General features: G+C 34.0%; 1 pseudogene; it reads right to left on the bottom strand.

Moving 5' to 3' along the window:
- Positions 1-4,136: 4,136 nt before the first annotated feature.
- On the bottom strand, positions 4,137-11,150 carry LOC146924124 (uncharacterized; annotated as a pseudogene).
- Between the last annotated feature and the right edge of the window lie 1,138 nt (positions 11,151-12,288).

Below are 12,288 nucleotides of genomic sequence, written 5' to 3'. Positions count from 1 at the left end.
AAATAATTTTTTACATTTGGGACGGGTATGGGTATGGGTTCGGGGTGGGTACATATAACCCCGTTACCCGTCCCATACCCGTGTTTTGAAATCGGGGAAAACCCAAACCCATACCCAAACCCAGTCAAAGCGGGGAAAACCCGTCAAATCGGGGTGGGTTTGGGCGGGTACCCATGGGGACGGGTATTGTTGCCATGTCTATCTGCAGCTATTACAAAATTGAGAATCGTTACCACAATGGTAAGAGACGATTATTAAGTCACGAACACATAAAGTATTGGAGAGCTAGCTACTCTCAAAAGGAACGGTTAAAGTAGATCATGTACGTACTGATAAAGAATTAGTCAATCCTTTGACGAAAGGAATTACTAAAAAGAAAGTCCTAAACACATCCAATAGGATGGGACTAATGCCCAAAAGTCATAAGTGATGGTAACCCGACCTACATGACTGGAGATCCCAAGAAATAGGTTCAGTGGGTAATAACAAGTCACAAGTGATAGAACATGCTATGTTAAAAGTAAGAAAGCATGATTCCTGCAGCGATAGAAGGATGAGATAATAGAAACTCTTAATGAGATCTATACTCTATTTGGAGTGGAGTACATAGCTATAGGAGTACTCTTGATAGACTCACCTATACGAATGTGGAACTAAGGGCCGGTTCCTATCGGATTCGGGGCAGAATACCTAGAGCGTTCGTTAAAACCGGGATACACGTGCAAGGCCATAAACACATGGGCTTTTAGAATACACCTTATGAAAAGGTTTGTGTGTGGGTTCTATGTCTGAGATAGAGTTCAATGCTGTAAGCAACTCTTGTTAATCAGAATTTTACTCGCTATGCAAAGGTTCAAGTTGTAGGCAACACCTTTGTTTACTAGCAAATTTTATGGAGACGTTTTTGACGTTATTTCTGAAACCATTTTTTAAATTCAAGGGGGGATTGTTGGAACATGTGTGGAAATTGAGTAAAAAGACTAAACACAAATTCCCATGTTGGGTAGAACTAGTGTTGTGTGAATTGAAAAAAGTGGAAGTCCCACACACATTAGTAGTGTTTATATAGTGGGGGTGTACCTCTAATTAATGGGGGTACATAATTATGTGAACGAAGTAAGCAGTAGAGAAAAAATATATATTGATATATATTTTATTATTTGGAAATGATAAATTAAATAATTAATTTAATCATTATTAGAAAGTGCTTTCTTAGTCCCCAAGTTTTGCTAAAATATTTTTGGAACGCAATCTAGAATATTTTGGAACACAATTTGAAATATTTGGGTAGGCAATCTAATATATTTTAGTGCTTGATCTGAAATATATTTTGGTACATAATATAATATATTTTTGTACTAAATATAATATATTTTGGTACTCAATTGAGATATTTTTGTACTAGATCTAATATGTGAATTACTTAATGACAAAGTAATGTATTACTTGTTCCCAAAGTTTCTCACTTATTAGTTGTGAACTTTTTCTATGAATAGAGAGCTCACACAGTGCATTCCACACACCAAAGAGTTTCATTGAGTTGTCGGGAACTCTTTCTCTCTTCTCCCTTTCTTGACTTGTGTTGACGAGTCTTTCCTCTCTTCTCCCTCCTTCGACTTGTTTAACAAGTCCTTCTCCTTTTTCTACTCCTTTCTGTCCCTTCGGATTTAAGAGTGTTATTAAGACCGTAGTCCCTTTTTTGGTTTAATGTCACTTCGGAATTAAGAATGGTCTTAAAAACATAGTCCCTTCGGTAATATATGTCCCTTCGGAATAAAGAGTATTTTTAAGATCATAGTCCCTATTTGGAATAATAGTGTCCCGTCGGAATCAAGAATGATCTTCACAGTATATAAATATTATAACAATACTTTTCTATTTGAGGAGAAATGGTGGTAACACCATATTAGAGTGGTCATAGTACCATATTGATAGTTTGGAGAACTTATAGGTTAGAATGGTGGAAACACCATATTTGAGTGGTCTTAGCACCATAATAGAATGGTAATAATACCATATTAAAGTGGTTTCAGTATTAATGAGTGGTCTTAGTACCATATTTGAAGGTGTAATTCTCGAACGGTTTTCTACGGTGCAGTAGTTAACCGCACAGTTGTAGTTGGGCTTGTTTTATCCTGGAGGCGGCGTGGTTGATAGTCTACCTTGCACAACTTTGGGTAGTGCCACGAAACATCGTAAAGAGAGCGACCTAGTCGTGACTCAACCGAGTAACAACTTCGGTAGATAATAGAATTTGGAAATCCAAATACAACAGTTTGGAAATCCAAAAACAACAGAACCAAGAGACTCATACACCTTAAATAAATGGTTAGAAGTTTGATTTATGTCTCTCATATACAAAAATAAATATCACGTCTATCGACTTTTTAATGATTTGATGTTAGGGGTACAAAAATATGATGAATTTTGAAGAAAAATACTCTACTTTCGTTTATTTTCAATCTTAGTTTTAAAGTTACTTTTATAAATTATTTTCAACCTTAATAAAGTTACTTTTATAAAATTATTTATCTTTTTCATAAAGTTACTTTTATAAAATTATTTATCTTTTTCATATAATGTACGTCTTTAACTATTCCTTATATTTTTCTTTTCTTTTTGTGATGGCCGGGGTTCGAACCCCGACCTTGCATATATTATGCATTGTCCATACCAACTGAGCTAAGCTCATGATGACAATTATTCATTATATGATAACTATTTCTTTCTTTGAAATAAACAATTTTCGATAATTTTAACAAAACAATAATTACTAATATCTTCGTTAAAATAATAATTAATACTATGACAAATTAAAAAGAAAGATTTATTTCTCAAAAAACAAACTAGACGGCTCATCCCAAGACCATGGATAGGTCTACGTCTTATTTACGACAGATCAAATCAGACTTTTTTCTTAAACAGAGAAGATTTAGACTTTTTAGAAGCCTATTTAGCTAAATATAGAGCAAGTCACATGCCATGAAAAAAGTCTCGTAGGCCTATCCAATCGGCTTACCTAAGTAAATATGAATAATATTATTTATTATTAATATTATCATATTATATTTTGTATCTTTGAATTATAATATTGCTATAAAGTACTTGTTCAAAAAAAATTACTATAACGTATAATTGAAATATGACATAATAGATAGTCAAATGGTCTAAACTTCATGTTAAATATCAAAAGGTAGTTTAATCCCATTGATTTATTAGTTCACTAGTCTACTCAAACTTAGATAATATTACTTATTTAAAGATGTTCATATGAAATAAACTTTTAATAAGTCTAGCAAACAATATCAGACTTTCAAAAGGTCATACTCAGGCCTAAAAAAATTAGTCTATAACAAATCGTATGTAAGACTTAGGCCTTGCAATTTTTTACTGCAAGTCAGACTTCTTTACAAATTTAAGTTCGGTCTAGCCTACTCCCACCCTGTAAGCACAGGCAAGTCAATTTTTTTTTTAACAACACAAGTCAAAACAGTTTGTTGCCAAATTCTTCCATTGTTGCCTTATTTTTCTCAAATGATACAATTCCATATTTTATGCAAACAATTCTTTGTTCCTTTCACGAAAATAACTGAAAAGACAATGGAAATAGTCTGTCTCCCTTTAATATACGTGAAGTCTGAAAAAAATGAGATTATAAAAAGAAAACACAGCTGTAATTTGATATTCTACCTATTTTTGTCGTTCTACTTTTTCATTTATACATAATATTGATTAAGGATTTCCCACACATTCAATGACAATAATAATAAAAAAAATTAAGCTCTCACTGCATTTTGTCAACAAAAAAAGAGTTTAAGTTAGCCTACGAAAATAAATAAAAAACGCAACTTTTAGTCTCCTAACAAAAATAAATGAATCATAGTAGTCGTTGAGTTACTTTTTTTCATAACAATTTTATTTAAGACGAATGCCAGATACATTTAGGTTTTTTCAAGAAAAATATTTGGTGACAATTTGATCACCAAATTTTTTAAAAATTTCTAGATCAGAAAATTCAATTTTCATCCACTTTCATTTCTCCTTTGTCTATAAACATGATGAATAAGTGATGTCATTAGCTTATTTACTTTTGAGAAGTAAAATAGTTTTTTCTTACTTTGTAAAGGACTTAAATGTGCACGAGGGAAGATTGATATTCATTTACTTAAAAACATAATTGTACAAGTATTATTATTTTTTTTGACAAAAATTGTACAAGCTTCTAGGAAGGGAACTTCTGTTTAATTTCAAGCAACTTCACTATAACATCTTTTGCGAGCATTCTCTGAATAGGAAATTCTTCAGAACATGCAACTCCTATTTTAGCAAACATCACTAGACACTCCTTTATGCTACTTTCCATAACCTTCTGATATTCTTCAACAAATGGAATAAGCCAACGAGAATCCACTATCTCAAGAATTCCTTCTGGAATTTTCATCTTACATAATTTGTGTAGACTTTAGATTCTCATAAAACATGTTATTTGTTGGTCTCTTTCCGGTGAGCATTTCCAACAGAAGAATCCCATAGCTGTAGATATCTCCCTCTGGTGATACCGGACCACCTGCTGCTCCATACTCTTTTCAAAGAAAGGAGTATATATCAAATACTACTAATGTGTGATGATTATGATCAAATCATTTTTTGATATAATGAGAAGGTTAATAAGAATTATGTGTGAATGATAAAGAGAGAAATTACTATGAATTAGTAAGCTATGTAAAGGTAAGGCATAAGTATATAACTAAAACATGTTGAAGGATATAAATAAATAAGTTATAAAAAGAACTTTACCAGGAGGAACATATCCTATAGTTCCCTTAATTGTAGAGGAATTAACTTGATCTTTACTTGAATGTTCTATAGCTCCATGAATGAGCCTAGCTAAGCCAAAGTCTCCTAAGTGGGCTACATTGTCATCATCAAGGAGAACATTGCTCGGCTTAACGTCACAATGAACTACCACTTGCTCTGCATCATTGTGAAGATAATCCAATGCATGAGCAACGTCGAGAGCAATGTCTAACCTTTGTGTGAAATAATTGAGATTCAGATTTCTAGACTCGTGTTCTTCGTTACCATGCAACAGGTTTTCTAGACTCCCATTAGGCATGAACTCAAAAACAATAGCCTTGAAATCTTCACCTTTATAATCAACACTTGAACAACAAGTGAGGATTTTGACAAGATTACGATGCTTCATCTTTCCTAAAGCATTGCATTCCGCCATGAAACTCTTTGCTGCTCCACGTGTTTCAAGATTCAACACCTTTACAACAATAGGTCTTTCAAAGTAGAGAAGAGATCCTTTGTAAACAGAACCAAAGCTTCCTGTACCTACCAAATTGGATGAAGAAAATCCATTGGTTGCTTCATGTAGCTCTCCATAAGTAACCCTCAAGCTCCCATTTATCAAAGATGGTGAAGTAGGTAACCTTTTGGGCTTTCTCGTGAGAAAATGAAAGATTATAAAAGCTATGACAGAGATCACAACCCCACCGATTACACTGATGAGGATAAGTTTCTTTTTTAGAGATCTCTTGTGTTTCTTGGAGGGTACCTTAAGGCATGGAGGAAGTTTCAATTGAGGTGTTCCTCCACAAAGGTTTTTGTTTCCAGTTAGTGAAATTGCTGAGACATTGCCAAAGACGCCTCTTGTGGGAACCTTACCATAGAGATTGTTAAAAGACAAGTTCAACTTATTCAAAAATGTTAGATTTTCTAGTTCAAAGGGGATTATGCTTGAGAAATTATTGACAGAAAGGTCTAAGACTTCGAGGGACCTTAATGACGAGCCCAAGAACAAATGTATAGCTCCACAGAAGAAGTTTCTACCCAGCCATAGTTCTGTCAAATCTAGGCAAGAAGCTAAATCATTAGGAATTTCACCTGACAATTTATTCCAACTTAGATACAATGCTGAAAGATGCTTCAAGTTACCAAACTCTGAAGGAATGGGACCGGTCAAGGAATTATTGGATAAGTCAAGAAATATTAAACCATCTAGATAGCCAAATGTTTGTTTGGGAATATCACCACTCTATTTGTTACTAAAAAAGCTTAATTTCTACAATTTGGTGCAATTTCTTATGGTAAATGAAATGCTTCCTTCCAATTTATTACTAGATAGAGATAGTTCAGACAACACAGTAAGATTGCCAATGACTATAGGAATGTTACCGGAGAACTTGTTTTCATCCAAGCACAATTGTCCAAGATTCTTAAGCTTTCCAATTGAATCTGAAATTGTTCCCTCAAGGAAATTGTTGAAAATATTGAAGACAGTTAAACCAATCAGTTGTCCAATTCTTTCCGGTATCACTTGTTTTATCTTGGTTTTCGGGTGTCAAACATTGATTACGTTTGAACCTTTTAACCTTTGATATCTTATTTTTTCTTGGGAAGGGAAAAAATAAGCAAAACCCTTGAGAATCGAGGTCCGGGAGTTGTTTTCGCTACGGGAAGGTGTTAGGCACCCATAACGACTATAGTATCCTATAGGAACCGTCTTTACTTTCTACGCGCGCGCTTCATTTTTAAGTGCTATCTAAGAAATGATATTTACACCTAAGAGTTTACTAAATGAAGAATTGGAGGGAGAAGAAAGCGTTTGAATTTTTATTTTATTTGAATTGAAGGAATATTGGTTCCTTGCCTACGTACCCTTTTAAGGGATCAAATCCACCGTAGTTCTCTTCCAAAAAATGTTTTTGTTTTTGTTGATTGATTTTAAATTTTGAAAATTGGAATTTTGGAGAATGAGGGAGAGAGGCCTCAAGGGCATAAGATTGTGAAATTGTGAGGTTGAATTAGTTATTTTGCAAAAGAAAGCCAAAGTATGGTTAAAGTTCATTAAGGTTTTTGTTTAAGAAAATAAAAGGAAAATCAATGGGATTTTGATCCCAAGGTTTATTTAGAAAATGATTTGAGTGATGTTGTTTATATTTTTTGGAAAAGAGAATTTGCCTAAGTGTCAAGGTCCCTAAACATACATCTAAAGCATACATTCCCTAAGCATACATCTAAAGTATCCATGTGATGTGTGTGCATGTGTCGGTGCTTGTGTCGGTATACATCATTAGAGTCCATTGTCCTTTACATCATTGGCCTAAATACATGCTATGGTCTTGCAAGAATTTAAAAGCATGGAGGAATTTACAAAATTCCTAGGTCTTTACATTCTAAGTCTTGGCATAAATTGTAAAATGCAAGAAAATAAGGGCTAAGAATGTGAGAGGGAGGATGAAATGTTTATGAAATGCATGAAACATGAAATGAAAGGGTTAGTAGCACAAGACATAATATACTAGAAATTATAAGCAAAAGAATCACTAAAAAAACTTGACAAAAAGTAATGAGACTCTTATCCTAAAAGTAGCAAAGTATACCTAAAATTTACCATATCATCAAGGCAAGTATATGACTTATAATCCTCACATCATGACAATTTTCTAAAGGTTTTATTACAATTAGTGATGTGAGGATCATAAGAACATATTCAAGTCAAGGACCATGACATGTTTTAGATATATTTGACACTTCAATTTCACAAACAAGCATTAAGTTGCCTTGTAAAGCAAGTAATTAGTCACACATATTCACATACAGCAAGAAACACATTCAAACAGTGGCAAATCCATCACCAATTCACACATCACAATTTACAAACATGTATCAAAAAATTGGAATCAAAGTTATGCACATTTTCACAAGTTTTAACATAAAATCCAAGAACTAAACAAAAAAATGTATCAATGTTTTTATAAAGTTTTTTCAGTGCAAAACCACCATAAGAACATCACAAAAATATCAAGAAATTTTTATAAATTTTTAGAGAATTTTCTAAAATATTCTAAGCATGTCAGGGGTGCAGTTATCAAAAGGTAGTGTAAGAATAGCAAGAAATCAAAGGAAACAACAAAAGCTGCGCAGGAGAAGGCCCAAGCCCAAACCCAAAGGATCCAGAAGACACAGAGAGCTTCAGGGACCGTTGGATTGATCCAGACGGATCAACCCTAGATCCAACGGTCAGGGTGCAAAGGGGAAAGAACCAGTTGAACCAGACCGGTTCAAGGGCTTATATAAATGCCTGGAGACCGGTTTACTTCATTCTTCACCTCTCTTTCTCTCTCTAAGGTTGAATCTAGAGAGAGAGGCTCTCCCTTCTCTCTTCCTCTCCGTTCATCCTCCACTGCCGGTTTCTGGAATGAAATGGCTGGAGACGATGAAGATTCATCGGAATCTTCATTGTCACCGCCGTGAATTCCAGATTCCGGCAACACTCAAACTTCTCCGATCTGTTTGGATCTAAACCCTAACTTGTTCTATTTCTTATGCTGGTTACGAATATGAACCTAGTTTTGCAAAACGAACGGTGAATCTTTGTAGATCTAAGTTTGAAGCTACGGTCTCAACGTTTTCAAAGTTTTTTGGAACATCTTGAAACAAAACCCTAATCTGAACTATTTTCTATGCTGATTTTGAATATGTGCTTGGATTTACAAAATAAACGGTGAATCTTCGTGGATTCGTGTTTTAGGGTTTCAGTTTCGAACTTTTTTCGAATCTTTTCAAAGTTTTTTCGAAAAAAAGTGTTTCTAATTCATCGATCTACTATGATTCACCGTTTATTTGTGTTATAGACCTTCGTTGAGCTTTTTTGCGATGAAAAACGAAGAAATTTTGCGGTTACCTGAGTTGAGATGGAGATTCGAACAAAGATCCTCAAGAAAGCTTTCTGGTAAGTTGAAAACCGAAAATAAATCGGTGTTCTTCTCTTCTTCTTCTCCACTGGTTCGAAACTTGCTTCGATTCTTCTTCTTCTCTTCTTCTTGTGATCGCCTTGAGCTTGAATTGCAAGAATATAGTTCGATGATGATGATTCTTTGGTGAATCTCTGAGAACTATTACGAAATTCACTTCAATTTTGGTCCAATTTGTGATTCTGGAAACTTAGGGTTTGATGAATTGGGGATGAATTTCTGGAGAATTGTTGTGTTTGATCGTAACTGTCAAGAGAGAGAAAAGTGTGATTTGTTTCTGTGACTGTGATGATGTGTTCAATTCTGACTGGGATTGTGATGATTGGATCCTTTTATAGCTTGACATGTGTATTTGATAGCCAATGGGATGGTGACATGTGTCCTGGACCTTAACTGATTCGGCCTTGACTGATTTTTGGACTCGAGGGCTTTTCTGCAAAAAATAGAAGTTGTGGACTAAACTACAAATAATAAAAAGGACTTAAAATTGAAAATAAAAATAAAAAAGAATTGAGGACTGGACTGAAAATAAAATGGAAAATGGACTTCTTTGCAAAACTTGACAAATTTGGGACTTGACTAGAAATTTTAAAAGTGAAAGGACCAAAAATAAAATATAAAAGTGGACTAAAATTTGTAATTTGAAGAAAATTTAAAGTGAAACTAAAAAAAAATAAAACGAACCAAAGGACTAAAATGAACAAACTGACTTAAATGAGGTACTTCAAAGTAACCTCTCTCTGCCAAAATTTCGTGTGAAATGACCAAAATGCCCCTAGGGACTAAAATGACTCAGAACAACTCAAATGCAATTTTAAAATGGTTTTTAACAGGGACTTAAAGCAAGAGTTTATACAAACTAAATGAAAAGACTCAGAGACAAGTTTTTTAGGGATTTAAACAGAATTTTAAAACAGGAAATGACTAAAATGCCCCTAGGGGCTAAACTGACTCAAAATGACTTCAAATGTAATTTTTGGAATGGATTTTGACATGAAATTGAAATAAAGATTTATACAACCAAATTGAAAAGACACCAACAATTTTCAAGGACTAAAATGAGTTTGAATGCAGGAAATGACTAAAATACCCTTTTTTCATGAATTTTGCAAATAATATTGAAATAAGATGCAGAGAAAGGTGCAATTGATCAGAGACAAATTCAAATGACTTGAAGTGCAAGAAAAGAAGAATGGAGCTAGTATTTTTAGGTCCAAAATTAGGGTATAACATCACTCCATATATTTGATTATATTCCATATGAAGCAAACGAAGATAAATGGAAAAGTTTCCTATAAGACTCGGCAACACACCACCAAAATTATTGTCAAAAAGATAGATCATTGACAATTGGGTACAGTTTGTTAGCGATGAAAGAAAGTCCAAATCCTGAGCTCCTCCACTCCCGAAATTATTTCCTCCAACATTAAATAATTCAAGTTTATTTAATTGACCCAAATTAAGAGGTATTGACCCATTAAAATTATTATATGGTATATCAAACAATTGCAATTCCGTGAGGTTGGATAATGAAGACGGAAATGATCCGCTTATTTGGTTATTTCCTATCAAGAATTTTTCAAGATTGGGAAAGGAGAGATTTATATTTGATGGAATACTACCAAATAACTTGTTTTCTCCAATATCAAATTGTTGAATATTTGATAAGTTGTAAAGTGAACGAGGGATTTCACCTGACAAATTATTTGAACTTAGAGACAGCCATGTCAAACCTGACAACCTACCCAAAGAATAAGGTATGCTTCCTTCCAAGTGATTCTCTGCCAGTGCTAGAGTCTTGAGTGATGAAACATTTCCCATTGAAGATGGAATGGTCCCAACTAGATTATTATCAAGAAGAGCAAAGTAAGTAAGTTGCACCATTGACCCAAAGCATGTGGGAACTCTTCCGATAAGTTGATTGAAAGCTACACAAATTACCTTGATATTTGTGCAGTTAGTGAGCTCTATGGGAATCTCTCATTGAAGTTTGTTGTTTCTTAAGTCAAGAGCTCGCAATCGCTTCAAACGACCAACTTGTGTTGGAATTTCACCATGCAAGTTGACATTTGACAGCATTCGAAGAAATGTTAGATTTCCCAAGGATGGTCCAAGAGTACCACCCAAATTTTGATTTTCCAAATGCAAGACAGAGATTCTCATGTGTCAACGACCGCATGTAACACCCTGCCATTCACAGAAATGTAAAGACTCATTCCATGATGGCAAAGAATCTGGTACACCATTTGTAAGCTTTTCCTTCAAAGCAAGCAAAGCATGCTTATCAATCTCTGAACTCAAAGCAAGAGTAACAGTAGCTGATGGCATGTAATGCATGAACATTTGGCTAGCAAAACAGAGAAGTAACTTCATAAAAATTGTCATTTTGCAATTTGGAATATATTATAGGCTTAATGGTGTGTTTCACCCCTGCAAATAGGCGGTGTTTAAAAATTGGTCCCTGTAATCGCTAATCCTGGCATTTTACCCCTGCAATTGTTAATCATTTAAAATTTGGTCCCTTGACCAACTTAATCACTGCCACGTCACCAGGTTAGCAAAAATGGCATGGGAATTGACCAAAATACCCCTGGTCAAATTTTTTTTTTCCTTCAAAAAAAAAAAATTCAAAATTTTGAAAATTCTTTTTTAAATTAAAAAAATCTGAAAAAATAATTAAAAGTCAAAAAAAAATTTGGAAAAAAACTGTTAAAATTAAAACTGAAAAATTTTCGGGAAAAAATCGTAAAAAAAATTCGGGAAAAAACTGAAGCCAGGGGTAATTTCGTCAATTCCCATGCCATTTTTGCTAATCTGGTGATGTGGCATTGATTAAGTTGGTCAAAGGACCAAATTTTAAATGATTAACAATTGCAGGGGTAAAATGCCAGGATTAGCGATTACAGGGACCAATTTTTAAATGGCACCTATTTGCAAGGACTAAAGACATCATTAAGCCTATATTATAACTAATATGCGTAACCAAAAGATACTTCTAGTGCATATATGATATGATTATATATAAAGAGAAGTATGTAAAATAGATAAGTGATTAGAGCATCCACAATGGTGAGGTCTTCACCATTTAAGACCTAGTACCTAATAGGTACTCTCATTGTGGGAAATTTTTTTGAGGGTCTTCTAAGACCCAAGGTCTAAGTTAAGACCCCCATCTTTTAGTGGTCCCAACACACTTTTTTTTATTAAAATAATGTTAATGGTGGAATGTAAATGAGGAAGAGTTAGTTGTGGGACCCATTTAGACTTTTTGCAAGAAGGTCTCCATTGGAGTGAATGAGTACCTAATAATGAGTACCTATTAGGTACTGTTATTAAAAAATAATAAAAAAGTTATGTGTACAAGTGGGACCCGTTTAAGACTTTCAAATTGAGGATCTCCATTGTAGATGCTCTTAATGGCCATATTTAGCCCAATCGGCAATTATGGGTGCCATATGGATCATGTCACACTATAGATAAGTGATTAATGGTCACACTATTCTGCTTGACTTGAAAAATAGTT

The sequence above is a fragment of the Medicago sativa genome, chromosome 5 (genome assembly GCF_051527215.1).
Source record: "Medicago sativa cultivar Bolivia chromosome 5, Bolivia_mono, whole genome shotgun sequence".
NCBI classification, from domain to species: Eukaryota; Viridiplantae; Streptophyta; class Magnoliopsida; order Fabales; family Fabaceae; genus Medicago; species Medicago sativa.
Note: the sequence above shows the minus strand (reverse complement) of the source record. Positions and strands in the feature narration are given on the sequence as shown.